Source organism: Hyperoodon ampullatus, assembly GCF_949752795.1.
Source record: "Hyperoodon ampullatus genome assembly, chromosome: 6".
In the NCBI taxonomy this organism is placed as follows: domain Eukaryota; kingdom Metazoa; phylum Chordata; class Mammalia; order Artiodactyla; family Ziphiidae; genus Hyperoodon; species Hyperoodon ampullatus.
In genome coordinates this window covers 85,159,581-85,175,574 of record NC_136919.1, presented here as the reverse complement: position 1 = coordinate 85,175,574, position 15,994 = coordinate 85,159,581, and the positions used below count along the sequence as shown (strand labels likewise).

The 15,994-nt window shown below is 40.1% G+C and overlaps 1 protein-coding gene across 1 annotated transcript in view; it reads left to right on the top strand.

The window, feature by feature from the left end:
* GNAQ (G protein subunit alpha q) overlaps positions 1-15,994 on the top strand; it is a gene marked incomplete at both ends in the record, with an annotated part of 299,023 nt that overhangs the window by 86,114 nt on the left and 196,915 nt on the right. The gene's annotated exons all lie outside the window — the stretch shown is intronic.

Sequence of the window (15,994 nt, the reverse complement as noted above, 5' to 3'; positions counted from 1 at the left end):
TCCTCTAGAAGTGTGCAAAGCCAGTTTTCCCCTAGATTTCTGAGTCCTGAATATGATCGTTTAAAAAAATCTTTGCCAATTTAATAAGTGAAAATTAATTACACCATTGTCATTTGAATTTGTAATTCTTTTAACATTAGATGAGGCTAAATTACTTTTTAATTGATTAAGTTTTTTCCCTAATTTCCCTTTATTGGGAGATTTTTCTCACTTTTAAATATGATTTGCAAGTGTGTTTTATGCAATTTACTATAAACTCTTTGCAGTTTTGCAGGTATTTTATCCCAGGGTATTAGATCTTATTTTCAATGCTTGTGTGTTATGGGAGTTCAAACCCTTTGTAGAATTGCTTTCACGGCATGAGCTGACACAAAGGTAAGTTAATGAGGTCTCCTATTCCTGTGGGACCATTTTATTATTAATATTTTTATAATGTATTTTAAATTTATAAAATGACCTGATCAGTCATCCAAGCCTGGAGTTAGTCCTCTCATTTTCTCTTGTAATCATATAACAGGCATTACCTATAAAAGGGCACAGGCTGTCTGATGCGAGCCGCTGTCCTGACTTCCTCTCTCGTGTAAGGCAGTGAAGGTCCCAGTCCAGAGTCTGTGAGATAAATGTCACTTCCAGGAGGTAACACCTCTAGCTCTTGACTCTGTAATGTGCACCCTAAGGGATATTAGGACTATGTGCCAGCCCTGATACTCATTTTTATTCCATGTCCTATATTCTTCGCCTTTACAGCATCTCTTCAGCTCTTTTAACGCTGTGTTACAAGCCTCTTCCATTCCTGAATACCTTTAATGGGACACTCATGTGTCTCAGGGTGCCTAGCACTGTTGTGGTTTACACAAATTGTCCTGGCATAATTGTTAACAGTACCCCTCTCACTCTCAAAAGGTGACCCGTTTGGTCACCCTGATCTTTAAGTATTAGGACATCAGTGAGTACATAAAATTGGAGCAATTCAGCCAGAGTCATTTTATTGACTTGGTAAAAAAAAAATGTAATTATGTAAAAAATGTAATGTAATATTGCCGCATGGTCTTTGTATTCTTAATATGCGAAAGAATTCAATGGCCATGTCTCAAAATACCTAGCATATTATGAAATATCTTCTTTATGGTGTTATATATTTGATTCTTAAGACTTACTAATTCAAGTTCCAAGGAATAATTGTTCACTTTAAATTTAGGTTGAAATCAAAGTTCCACAATCACTACCTCCCCCCGCCGGCCCCCAGGGCTGATTATAATGGCTAATGAACTGTGGTTTGGATTTAAATATTTTTCCTTTTCCTCGGTGGTTTAGATTATTGGTTTCAGGGGGTGACTTGAGAGAGAAAAGGGAGCTCTAATATTCTGGAATTGCTTATGTTTTATACAGTCCCAAAGTGGTAGAATTGATAAGACCTTATACAATGAACAGTAGTTTGGCACATCAATTGTACTCTTTTCAGTTTTTAGTTAACTTTAGTAAAAGTAAGTGAACTTTCAATAAGGTGACTGAAATATTCCTGGAGAGGTTTGAAGAACACAGTTCTTTGTGATGCGGATCACAATTTTCTACGTTAATAGGATCTGGAAATTTGCTTCTGGCCCAGTGGAGCTTCTGAGGTGGTGTACAATGGCCATTGCCAGAAGGAGCCCTAAATGTATGTATTTCTTCAGCATTTCTAGAACCTTCCTCTTCATTCCTTATGTTGCATTAGGAAGGTGGGGGTGGGTGGGGACATAGCTGATACTGGAGCAGCAGTGATAAAGAGGTGACACTGCAGGCATGAGAGGTTCCATTTCTCCTCTTGTCTTCCACTGTAGCCTAGGCAGGATCGCACTCCCAGCCCTTCTCTGCACTCCCCTTTCTTCTTCGTGTAGCCATGTGCATGTAGAGAGACAGTGGGCCATCTCAGTCCCATCTGCCTGGTTCCCACTGCTCTTTCCACCCCATCAGAAGCTTTCTTCAGTCAACCAGTGTAGGAGATGCCTTTGTCCCCTGTCTTGAAGATTCAGCTGTGCATACTTAATACTTAGTTAGCATCATTTCCCTTCCATAGGCCCAACCAGATGATTTCTGGAACTACACTTCTAGTCTCTACCATGCCCTGGAAATGCATTTGACAACAAAACACATCTAAAAGTGGCCCATCAGCTTCACCCTGAAATGAGTGTTTCCTTCTGGATCCCCCATTCGTGGTAAAGGTGCCCCAGTTTCCCCAGTCTCCCTACATGAGCCACAGTGTCCTCTGTGACTCCTTTTTTCTCCCCCTCCACCACAGACCAGAGCCACACCTGTCTGTTCTGCCTTTTCAGTATTGTTCAAGTCCTTCCTTCTTGCCCATTTTCACTATACAAGTTCCACCTCAGACCTCTCCTGTCTGGACCTTTGCAATAGCTTTCTTTGGTCTCATTTCATTGTCTTGTTTCTCCCCTGCAAAATCTGAACTAGCCATCATGCCTTGCCCCTGTCTTCTTAATGGATTCCTAGGATGGAGTTCACACCTCCTCAAATATTTTCACTGATTCCTCATAGGCTGTTGAATCCATACGCTTCAGCATGTGTTACTGGAAAAAGAACAAAGCAACTACAACAAAGCCCAAATATAAGTATATACTTTAAAAGGAGAGGGAATGCATTTAGCAGCAAGCTCTTCTAATAAGTAGTCTGATATTTTGGTGAGTTAGGTGTTTGGCAGCTCATTGAAGTTTCATTACCCAAGATGAAAATGTTCTAGAGTTGATTGTGCTGATGGTGAATCTACTAAAGACCATTGAATTCTACACTTTAACCGGATGAATGGTAGGTTATATGAATTATGTCTCAATGAAATTGTTATTAAAAAATTTGTTACCCATACTTTATAAAATTCCAGTGGCATCTGTTATAGTACAATACAAACAGCAAGCAATGACTTAATCACCTTCATAATATTTATTAAGAAGAATGCAGGGGCTTCCCTGGTGGCGCAGTGGTTGAGAGTCCGCCTGCCGATGCAGGGGACGCGGGTTCGCGCCCCAGGTCCGGGGGGATCCCACGTGCCGCGGAGTGGCTGGGCTGTGAGCCATGGCCGCTGGGCCTGCGTGTCCGGAGCCTGTGCTCCGCAACGGGAGAGGCCACAACAGTGAGAGGCCCACGTACCGCAAAAAAAAAAAAAAAAAAAAAAAAAGAAGAATGCATGATAAGGGGACGTTTCCTAACCTATATTCTTAACTTTTGTGTGAGGAATATCCAGAATATTGCAATAGTCATTTCATTTAATATGTAGTGTGTTAACAGGCTTTTAACTAATCAATGGTGAGTATACTTGGAAAAGCTGTAGGTAGATCACAGGATAAGCAAGTGATTATAGTGTCAGCCTTAGGCTAAAGCATTTGGATTTTGAAACCCTGCCCCAACTCTGTGTGTGTGTGTGTGTGTCTGTCTGTCTCTGTATACACACATGCACACAAGTGCACGTTTTTATGTGTGTGGTTTTACAAATGCCTGGAAATAATCACTCTACTTAGCAGGGCCTAGTGATTCAATATTTCCTTTTTAAAAAAATTATTTTAATATTTTGCATTCAGTTGATTGAATTTCTGCCAACTTCTTAACTGGTTCAAGTAAGCAAGCCCTGTCTAGGTAATGCAGTCTTTCATTAGATGCCGTAAGAGCTTTTCTGTTTGTTCTGTGATGAAAGAGAAAAGGCTGCACATAAAACGGTTGGTTTCTGGTTGTTTCGTTTTTACTCAAACTACTATTGTTACACAACCTCAAATGTTATATTAATGGATTACTAGGTCAGTTTATAAGAAATCACATATGAGTATATACTAATAATAATTCGGACAACATTTGTTGGGTCATGGGGCCTTAAACCAAGAGCTATTCATTATCTTGGATTATGAGTCTCTTTCCCTTTAACTCTAATTTTTGTTTCTTGGAACAATCCCATGGATTGTGTAGCAAGAGGAGAGACTCAATTTAAATTAAGAGGGTAATTAGTTTCACTTCCTGTTTTATCCGTCAAATGGTAGGAAGTCATCATATGCGCAAGCCTTACTAAACATTAATAAATTGCACCAATGTGCTTTTCTCTTTTACTTCCTCAAGGAGCAAATCTGGTTTTAAGTCTGCCCTTTCCTTTTTCCTGCCCACTGGTTTATACGTTTCTAGGTGTGATCCTTCTGAGCAAAGAGTGTGTCATATTCTCCTTTCAGTAAAAAGGCGTATTTCCACATGTAACTTTCTAAAGAGTAAGGAAAAAGGCCTTTCTTGTCTGAGACTCAGGTTGACCATTGCTATTTTTGAAAAAACCGGAGGGGGAAAAAGCAGAAGGCAGTGCCCTGCTCCATTACCATTCTGCTGCATGTCTGTTACTGTCATTGGCTTGAACAGTGGAGAAACATATGGCCATCAGGCAAAATAAATTAGAGGACAAGATTTAAATTAATAAAACAAATCATAGGGCAACTCTTTAATGGGCTGGGGAAATTGTCTTGACATCAATTGGTGGTGCCAGATGTTGTCCCTCTGTCTTTGGGCAGCACATGTGAATGTCCAAGATGCATCATTGGAGATCACTTTGGAGTATTCATATCTAAAACAGAGGACATTTCATGTCCCTGTCTTGAGAGCTTCCTGAGCATTAATTACAAAGAGGCCGCTTCCTCCTCCATTGCTAAATGTGCCAGCTTTTTTAAAAAGCTGAATCTTTTTTTTTTTTACATCTTTATTGGAGTATTATTGCTTTACAATGGTGTGTTAGTTTCTGCTTTATAACAGAGTGAATCAGTTATACATATACATATGTTCCCATATCTCTTCCCTCTGGCTTCTCCCTCCCTCCCACCCTCCCTATCCCACCGCTCTAGGTGGTCACATAGCACCGAGCTGATCTCCCTGTGCTATGCGGCTGCTTCCCACTAGCTATCTATTTTATGTTTGGTAGTGTATATATGTCCATGCCACTCTCTCACTTTGTCCCAGCTTACCCTTCCCCCTCCCCATATCCTCAAGTCCATTCTCTAGTAGGTCTGTGCCTTTATTCCCGTCTTACCCCTAGGTTCTTCATGACATTTTTTTTTCTTAGATTCCATATATATGTGTTAGCATACGGTATTTGTCTTTCTCTTTCTGACTTACTTCACTCTGTATGACAGACTCTAGGTCCATCCACCTCACTACAAATAACTCAATTGTGTTTCTTATTATGGTTGAGTAATATTCCATTGTATATACGTGCCACATCTTCTTTATCCATTCATCTGTGGATGGACACTTAGGTTGCTTCCATGTCCTGGCTATTGTAAATAGAGCTGCAGTGAACATTGTGATACATGACTCCTTTTGAATTATGGTTTTCTCAGGGTATATGCCCAGTAGTGGGATTGCTGGGTCATATGGTAGTTCTATTTGTAGTTTTTTAAGGAACCTCCATACTGTTCTCCATAGTGGCTGTACCAATTCACATTCCCACCAGCAGTGCAAGAGTGTTCCCTTTTCTCCACACCCTCTCCAGCATTTATTGTTTCTAGATTTTTTGATGATGGCCGTTCTGACCGGTGTAAGATGATATCTTATTGTAGTTTTGATTTGCATTTCTCTAATGATTAATTATGTTGAGCATTCTTTCATGTGTTTGTTGGCAATCTGTATATCTTCTTTGGAGAAATGTCTATTTAGATCTTCTGCCCATTTTTGGATTGGGTTGTTTGTTTTTTTGTTATTGAGCTGCATGAGCTGCTTGTAAATTTTGGAGATGAATCCTTTGTCAGTTGCTTCATTTGCAAATATTTTCTCCCATTCTGAGGGTTGTCTTTTGGTCTTGTTTATGGTTTCCTTTGCTGTGCAAAAGCTTTGAAGTTTCATTAGGTCCCATTTGTTTATTTTTGTTTTTATTTCCATTTCTCTAAGAGGTGGGTCAAAAAGGATCTTGCTGTGATTTATGTCATAGAGTGTTCTGCCTATGTTTTCCTCTAAGAGTTTGATAGTTTCTGGCCTTACATTTAGGTCTTTAATCCATTTTGAGCTTATTTTTGTGTATGGTGTTAGGGAGTGTTCTAATCTCATACATTTACATGTACCTGTCCAGTTTTCCCAGCACCACTTATTGAAGAGGCTGTCCTTTCTCCACTGTACAGTCCTGCCTCCTTTATCAAAGATAAGGTGACCATATGTCCATGGGTTTATCTCTGGGCTTTCTGTCCTGTTCCATTGATCTATCTTTCTGTTTTTGTGCCAGTACCATACTGTCTTGATTACTGTAGCTTTGTAGTATAGTCTAAAGTCAGGGAGCCTGATTCCTCCAGCTCTGTTTTTTGTTCTCAAGATTGCTTTGGCTCTTCGGGGTCTTTTGTGTTTCCATACAGATTGTGAAATTTTTTGTTCTAGTTCTGTGAAAAATGCCATTGGTAGTTTGATAGGGATTGCATTGAATCTGTAGATTGCTTTGGGTAGTAGAGTCATTTTCACAATGTTGATTCTTCCAATCCAAGAACATGGTATATCTCTCCATCTATTTGTATCATCTTTAATTTCTTTCATCAGTGTCTTATAATTTTCTGCATACAGGTCTTTTGTCTCCTTAGGTAGGTTTATTCCTAGATATTTGATTCTTTTTGTTGCAATGGTAAATGGGAGTGTTTTCTTGATTTCACTTTCAGATTTTTCATCTTTATTGTATAGGAATGCAAGAGATTTCTGTGCATTAATTTTGTATCCTGCTACTTTACCAAATTAATTGATTAGTAGTTTTCTGATGGCATCTTTAGGATTCTCTATGTATAGTATCATGTCATCTGCAAACAGTGACAGCTTTACTTCTTCCTTTCCGATTTGGATTCCTTTTACTTCCTTTTCTTCTCTGATTGCTGTGGCTGAAACTTCCAAAACTGTGTTGAATAAGAGTGGTGAGAGTGGGCAACCTTGTCTTGTTCCTGATCTTAGTGGAGATGGTTTCAGTTTCTCACCATTGAGGATGATGTTGGCTGTGGGTTTGTCATATATTGCCTTTATTATGTTGAGGAAAATTCCCTCTATGCCTACTTTCTGCAGGGTTTTTATAATAAATGGGTGTTGAATTTTGTCGAAAGCTTTCTCTGCATCTATTGAGATGATCATATGGTTTTTCTCCTTCAATTTGTTAATATGGTGTATCACGTTGATTGATTTGTGTATATTGAAGAATCCTTGCATTCCTGGAATAAACCCCACTTGATCATGGTGTATGGTTCTTTTAATGTGCTGTTGGATTCTGTTTGCTAGTATTTTGTTGAGGATTTTTGCATCTATGTTCATCAGTGATATTGGCCTGTAGTTTTCTTTCTTTGTGACATCCTTGTCTGGTTTTGGTATCAGGGTGATGGTGGCCTCGTAGAATGAGTTTGGGAGTGCTCCTCCCTCTGCTATATTTTGGAAGAGTAAAAAAGCTGAATCTTAAAAATCATTTTAGTTTTATGCTTCTGGGGGAATGGAGAACCCTAATGATTAGCTAAAGCATCTCTTCATGGTGTGTTTTTTGAGTCCTCCCAAATTAGCCATTTGGAAATGATTGGTTTTACGAGTCTTTGGCTGGGTGGTATTCATGCTAATAATGACACCCACAGCAGGTACTATGGTTTTTGATCAACATTTCCCCCCAAGAGAGAACTTTAAAAATGTGAACAGTGTATAGGTTTGGCTCGCTTTTGTGTGTGTTTTTAAATCCTGCTCTTTCTCTTCCTTTAAGAGAAGGGAAACATTTCTGTATGTTTAGTTTAGCATATCTCAGATGCCACCTGAACTTTTAAAAGTCTCTGCTAGCTTGATAACTGCTGTCTACATGAGTGAGCAGATTCACTAACTCTTGTTTTCCATGGTGCAGTCTCTTCAGGATCCTTTCCTAGTTTTTTGCTTACTAGGCTGACTTGGAACATATAGAAGCCCTTCTTAGTATTCCTAGTGTCATTAATTGAAATACTGGAGTGATATTAACTCAAAAAGCATGCAATCTGAATACCCATGTATCTTGTGAGACAGCCCAGATCATTGCCTCTCTTAATTGGAGCAGTGCTTGCTCGCTCCCTCCAGCATCTTAATTCTCCTACCTCAAAAGATAATTATTTTTAGAGGCTCAAAGTGAAGAACCACATGAGTAAAAGAAAAAAAAAATCTTGACATATTAACCTTGAAAGAAGGCCACTACAGTTTTAAGTCAAGTCATTGGAATTAATATTTGAATACATAGTAAAAATAATAGGTCAGGTTTTTTTCCCTGCCTCATGAGAAATATAATGAACGATTTTTAATGCTCTCTACTACATACAGAGAAGGAAAATAAACATAAAATCCCAAAGCTGGAGGTAGCCCTTGAGGTCTTCCAGGCCAGTTCCCCTCATCTTCAGCATTTGGAGGCCAGATGACCAGGTGAGGGTCGCTCTTGCTGGTGGGGCCAGCCTCGGCCGGTGCTCTTTCCACACACCTGCCTGTATAGCATCTTCTGTGGAATATGAAATGAAGTGGAAAATGGCATTTCAGGTCTGTCCTGGGCCTTTTCCTCCACTACAGATTTAATTTGTTGCTTTCCTTGAGGGAGGGCCACCCGAGCCATTCTATATTCTGAGCAAGTATTTACTGGTTTGATGAGGCCTTCAGAGTGCTTTCCAGAGTGTGATGTCTGGTCATTTTCCAACCAGTGCATTTTTAAAGTATGCAGTTTATGATTATGTGTAACCTAAAAATCTGGACCACTTACTATTCACGTTTTTTATTTTCTGAAGAAATCAATGTTAAAAGTCTGTGGGTGGATATTTATTCTGAAGGGTTCCTACTTCTTAAAATGTTATGATGATGATTTGGTATTTTTATGGTATCTTCATGCATCCCAAATAATATTCTCTAAAGAGGTGTATGTGTAGCAATATCAGCACCTCGTAAATATAAACAAATAGATAAGTGTGTGTAACTTAGACCTTAAAAAGTTTCATATTTTTTTACATGAGGAGCTTTATCTCATAGGAAGTGAAATTATCGCCCCAGTGTTGCAGTCTGCTCTGACTCATCCATTAGCATAAAGACCTCAGTCATGGCTTTTGTTGCTTTTGTTGAAGGCCCAGAGAATATAGGACACAAGCTGAATCTTGTATTTCATGTATGTCCTCCACGTAAGTGCAGCAGATGTTGTAAGTGTACAAAAGTGGTTCTCTTTGGAGTGAATAAGCATTTCAAACTGAACATGCTTCTCTCTGCCCAAATCTTTTCCTTTTCAGGCTTCTCTAACTAAGAATCTAGGGCGTCCATCCATCTAGTTACTCAGGCCCAAAATCTAGGAGTTATCTCTGTTTTATCTCTTCCCCTCACCACCCATTTTTCATCCAACTCCAGACTGGATCCTGAATTTGTTCCACTTTTCTCCATCATGTCTGCTGCCATCCTAGTCCAAACTACCATTATCTTTTGCTTGGATTATTGAAATACCCTACTTGCTTGTTCTTACAATCCGTTCTTTACTTAGCTTAAATCAAACCATATCACTTCCCCGGTTAAAATTCTCCAAAGCTGTCTAGTGCACTTAGAATAAAATCCAAGCTTGTTTCCTAAAATACAGCACCCTGTGTGACGTAGCCTCTGCCTTTGTAGCTGAGCTCCCATGTTCTCTCCTCCCTCTTTCCCAGTAACTGCTACACCTCGGCCACATTGCCCTCTTGTACCTGCAGCATTCCAGCCAAGCTTGTTCCCACTTTGACCTCTGAGTCAGCTGATATGCTGCTTGGAATGGTGTTTTCATTTTTTTCTGTTCAAATCTGTGTGTGTGTGTGTGCGTGTGTGGCTAGATCTTGAATATTCAGATATCAGCATTAAAGGCACCTTCTTAGAAAGGCTGTCTCTGGCCTCCCAAATTAAAGTCACTCCTAAGTCACTCTGTATTTCATTTTTCTTTAATTCTTCAATGCATAGCACCTATCTCCATCGGATTTTTTTTCTTTTAATTTATTTATTTTTGGTTGCATTGGGTTCCACATTGCTGCGCACGGGCTCTCCCTAGTTGCAGTGAACGGGAGCCACTCTTCGTTGCGGTGCGCGGGCGTCTCACCACGGCGGCCCCCATGCACTGTGACGCGTGGTCTTCAGTAGTTGTGGCTCGCGGGCTCTAGAGCGCACGCTCAGTAGTTGTGGCACACAGGATCAGTAGTTGTGGCAGACAGGCCTAGTTGCTCCGCGGCACGTGGGATCCTCCCGGACCAGAGCTCGAACCTGTGTCCCCTGCATTGGCAGGCAGATTCTCAAACACTGTGCCACCAGGGAAGCCCCGGATTTTATTTTTTTATTCATCTATCTTCTATATGTCATCTGCCACTCACACTATGTGTTCCCCTTGTGAAAACAAGGATGGTGTGTCTTATGTTCTGATACCTGCAAGAATGTATGCATTCACCCAACAGAATGCAGCATGTACCCAATAAAATTGTGAATAAAGAATTCAAGCTAAAAATATCCAAACACTATGGCTTTAAATATTGAGATACTGGACATGATTATCTCAGTTAATTTGGGGAGTGGATAATTAAAATCAGGGCCTAGACTAGAATAAGGTGAGTAAGGTACTTGCCTTGGATACAGAATTTAAAGCAGCTTCTCAGATGCCAGTGTGGCACAGTGCAGCTCTGTGCTTTATTATAAATAAAGTAGCCTTATTTAAAATTGTGGTATTTTGTTCCATCACGGATTTGGGAGGCATTAATTTTCACTTTGAAAAATACTGAATTAAACTATTCTCTTGATTAGTTTTTGCCTTTCCCCCAGCCCTGTATCAGACTATTCTCTCATTTTTCTGCTTGATTTCACACTGAAAATTATAGGCAGTATTTATTGAGTACTTACTATGTATCAGACACTGTGCTTTACTTGGATTAACTCACTGAAAACTCAGAGCAGAGCAGTAGGTAGTGGTATTTACAGATGAGGAAACAGGCTTTGGGAGGCCAGGTACCTTCCCCAAGGTCACAGAGCTGTAAAGAGGAACCAGGCTAGGCAGCATATGCAGAATATATCAGAAGGGTAGAAACGGATTTCTGAAGTGGGAGAGATTAGGATCTAGCTACGTGGAGATAGGGTCACATCCCACAGGTTAAGGGTCCAATCCTACAAAACTGTTCTTCACTTCAGATGCCAATCTCAAGTCCAGGTTGTTACCTGTGCTTCTGACCAAAGGGTTATAAATTAGATGTTTCCATGACATCTGGGTTGGATTAATTTGCTTGAGCAGCTCACAGAACTCAGGAAAACATTTTACTTACTAGAGACTGTGGGTTCATTATAAAAGAATATAACTCAGGAACAGCCAGATGGAAGAAATGCATAGGGCAGGGTAAGTGGGAAGGGGCACAGAGCTTCCATGTCCTCTCCAGAGTGTGTCACTCTCCCCAAATTTCCACGTGTTCACCAACCCGGAAGCTGTCTGAACCCTGTCCTTTTGGGGTTTTATGGAGGCTTCATTATATAGGAGTGAGCCATTAAACCATTGGCCACTGGTGATTGAACTCAATCTCTAATTCCTCCTCCCTTCCCCAGAGGTCAGGGGTCAGACTGAAAGTTCCACTTCTCTATTCCTGGTTGGTTCCCCTGGTAACCAGTCCCCATCCTTAGGCACTTTCCAAAAGTCACCTCATGATGACAAAAACACCTCTGGTGCTCCCTTTGCTTATGAAATTCCAAGGGTTTTAGGAGCTCTGTGCCAAAAACTGGGATGAAGACCAAATAATACTATTTCTTTTTTAAAAAATATCTTTATTGGAGTATAATTGCTTTACAAAATTGTGTTAGTTTCTGCTGTACAACAGAGTGAATCAGCTATATGCATACATATATCCCCATATCCCCTCCCTCTGGCTTCTCCCTCCCACCCTCCCTATCCCACCCCTCTAGGTGGTCACAAAGCACCCAGCTGATCTCCCTGTGCTATGCAGCAGCTTCCCACTAGCTATCTGTTTTACATATGGTAGTGTATATATGTCAATGCCACTCTCTCACTTCGTCCCAGCTTCCCCTTCCCACTCTGTGTCCTCAAGTTCATTCTCTATGTCTGTGTCTTTACTCCTGCCCTGCCACTAGGTTCATCAGTACCATTTGTTTAGATTCCATATATGTGCATTAGCATACGGTATTTTTTTTTTTCTCTTTCAGACTTACTTCACTCTGTATGACAGACTCTAGGTCTGTCTACCTCTTTACAAATAACTCAGTTTTGTTCCTTTCTATGGCTGAGTAATATTCCATTGTATATGTGTGCCACATCTTCTTTATCCGTTCCTCTGTTGATGGACATTTAGGTTGCTTCAATGTCTTGGCTATTATAAATAGTGCTGCAGTGAACACTGCAGTACGTGTGTCTTTCTGAATTATGGTTTTCTCAGGGTATATGCCCAGTAATGGTATTGCTGGGTCATATGGTAGTTCTATTTTTAGTTTTTTAAGGAACCTCCATACTGTTCTCCATAGTAGCTGTATCAGTTTACATTCCCACCAACAGTGCGAGAGGGTTCCCTTTTCTCCACACCCTCTCCAGCATTTATCGTTTCTAGATTTTTTGATGATAGCCATTCTGACCGGTGTGAGGTGATACCTCATTGTGGTTTTGATTTTCATTTCTCTAATGATCAGTGATGTTGAGCATCTTTTCATGTGTTTGTTGGCAATCTGTGTATGTCTTCTTTGGAGAAATGTCTATTTGGGTCTTCCACCCATTTTTGGATTAGGTTTGTTTTTTTGTTATTGAGCTGCATGAGCTGCTTGTATATTTTGGAGATTAATCCGTTGTCAGTTGCTTCTTTTGCAAATGTTTTCTTCTATTCTGAGGGTTGTCTTTTCGTCTTGTTTATGGTTTCCTTTGCTGTGCAAAAGCTTTTAAGAATATTATTTATTACAAAACGCTATGTCACAGTAATGTTGCTTTAAAAAAAAAAGTGGGGAAAGAAGTATCTGATGGACGTGTCAACTGGTACTACTATAGGATGGCCAGAGCCTTTACAGCTCTTTCACCTAATTGCGTTTCTGTGATGTTTTCCTTATCACAACATTATTTATAAAAGTGAAAAATTAGAAGTACTCAAAACATGTTGTGACAGGGGAATTGTTAAATTATCACACACTCTTATGATAACATTTGCTTAGAAAAGGAATCTGGAAAGCAATATACCAAAATGTTCAGATTTTAGCAATTTTGAAACCTCCTCTTCTGTTTTTCTGAATTTTCTATAATAAATATTTATAACTTTTTAAGTTGGAAAAATGTTTTATAAAAAGAAAGTTTACAAGGACATAAGATCAAGAGCCCTGGACAGACAGGAGGCCTTGGTAGATTACAGTCCATCTTCTTCCTAATTAGTTTTCAACCAGCAGAATCCTTGAACAGGTCACTTTCCTTCCCTCCTTTGTAAAATAAGTGAGTTCAGGGCTTCTTAAACTTTTTCGCCGAAACACATCCCGAGGCAGAAGAGAGTGAACAGGCACCCCTGGAGGAGGAGAGGTCTGGGGGTGCAGGGGAGGTCGGACAGGTCGGCTCAGAGTAACCTTTTTGAAGAAGTTTGGCCTGAAAATTCATGTAAACTTCCTGTTCTTCTCCAGACTATACTGTTGTCAGTTTGAAATGTTTTAAATTGAGATATAATTCACATACCATAAAATCCATCATTTTAAAGTGTACATTTTAATGGCTTTTGGTATATTCAGAAGGTGGTGCAGTCAACTGATGCTAGTTTTTCACACATGGATGTTTACAATGAACACATGATGGTAAAATGGACATTCTAAGAAAATGCTCTTGTGCTTGAGTAACCTTGGAAGCACCTTACCCAGGAGGGTTTTACTACTTCGAGAAGCCCAGGACTAGATAATCTCCCCCTCCCAAACATTTTCAATAGATTGCATTTTCAATGCATTTTACCTGTCTTTCCTTTTAAAAACAACTTAACTGGATCAGAGTTATTATTAATAGTCCTGGTTACTACTAACCTACTCATCTATTCAGTTTTCACTCACAGTTGGTGATACTAAATTCAGTTAATTTCCGTGCTGCATTTTAAAAACTGTCTAGAACCTTCTTCAGCCTTCCTGGGGGTAAAGAGTCAAGTATTCCCAACCCTTGCCCTTAAAGCACAGTCTTTAAAGGAGTGGAGGGACTTCCCCCATGGTGCAGTGGTTAAGAATCTGCCTGCCAATGCAGGGGACACGGGTTCGAGCCCTGGTCCCGGAAGATCCCACATGCCGCGGAGCAACTAAGCCTGTGTGCCACAACTACTGAGCCTGCTCTCTAGAGCCGGCGAGCCACAACTACTGAGCCCACGTGCCACAACTACTGAAGCCAGTACGCATAGGGCCTGTGCTCCGCATCCAGAGAAGCCACCGCAATGAGAAGCCCACGCACCGCAAGGAAGAGTAGCCCCTGCTCACCACAACTAGAGAAAGCCAGCGTGCAGCAGCGAAGACCCAACACAGCCCAAAATAAATTAAAAAAAAAAAAAATTAAAGGAGAGGAAGTAATGGTGACTTTGGTATTAGAGCTGTTCAATTTCACAAGCAGGCTTCCAATTTAAGTGGAGGAAAATGGACGGGAGGCAGAATACGTGTGTTTTTAAGTATATAACCCAGAATGTGGACAACACATGGATTGCATTTTGACTCAGTGTTATTAAATCACTTTTATCTCAGTGCTATTAAGTCTTTGCAGGTGTGGGTTAGTTGATGATGTGCTTGTGGGTAGAAAATTCCTCCTTGAAATTTCTGGTCTGGTTTATCAAAGTTTATGTGGAAGTAGCCCAGGTTCAGCTTTGGTGGTGCTGAGATTCTGTATTTTAGACTCTTGGCCTAAACCAATGGACCTTAAGTACAGACACTTGGATTACAATTGAGCTCCTTGAGACTAGGGTTTGTTCTTAGCTGCTCTTTATCTGGGTGCTGGCCAATCAAGAGGGCAGGGGCATTTCGCCTGAGCTTTCACATTAATTAAAGGCTTCAGATGTAGACTTCTGATGGTTTGACAATATCTCCAAATACAGTCATGAAAGGCACTAGAAGGAGAAAACGAATATATTCATTGTACAACTTTAAATACCACAGTTTTTAGAACTCTATTTTGGCATTTCTTCTTTTTCCTGGGTGGGAGCCTAGAAAAAGTGACAGTGGTGTGGGTCTCCCTGAGCCTGTAAGAGGCCCCGAGAAGGTCTATTTTCTGACTTTCTTTCAGGATAAAGGGAATGAACCCTTGAAGTTCCTGATAGTGAAGTGTTCAGTGATTGTTTTCCAGGGGCCGTGTGTGGAAATGGGTCACACCACGTTTTTCAGACAGTGATAGTCGTGACTGACATTTTTAGGGCACTGAGCAATTCTTGTGTATACGTGGATTGTGCTTCACAGCCCTTTTGATAAAAGTGTAGCCCAGGAAGCCAACTTCAGTGGGAAAGAAGGAACCATTGAGTCCATGATTGCTTTCAACAATAAATGACAATTCATTACCATTAAGAAGGTAATGTATTATTAGATTTAAAACTGTCAGGTAGGGTGTGGGATAAGAAAGACTGTCCTATAAACAGCAAGGTCCTACTGTACAGCACAGGGAACTATATTCAATGTCTGGTGATAAGCCATAATGGAAAAGAATATGAAAAAGAATGTGTGTGTGTATATGTATATATATACATGTATATATACATATATATGTATCACTTTGCTGTACAGTAGAAATTAACACATTGTAAATCAACTAAACTTCAGTAAAATAAATTTTAAAAAAACAACAACATGCTGATCAAGAAGCCAAAAAAAAAGAAAAATTGTCCTGCTTTTAGAGATTAATTGGAGGGAACTAATTACAGACTGCATCTTGAGAATGGGCCGAGTAATCAGTGTGAAGGTATAGATGGTTAGTATGAGTAGGATACATAGAATAAACACGGATTTGTGGTAGAAGCTGTACGTGGAAATCCTCTTGTGTTGAAAAGATCTTGGCAAAGCCTAAAGCATCAGACTGTGTGTGTGTGAG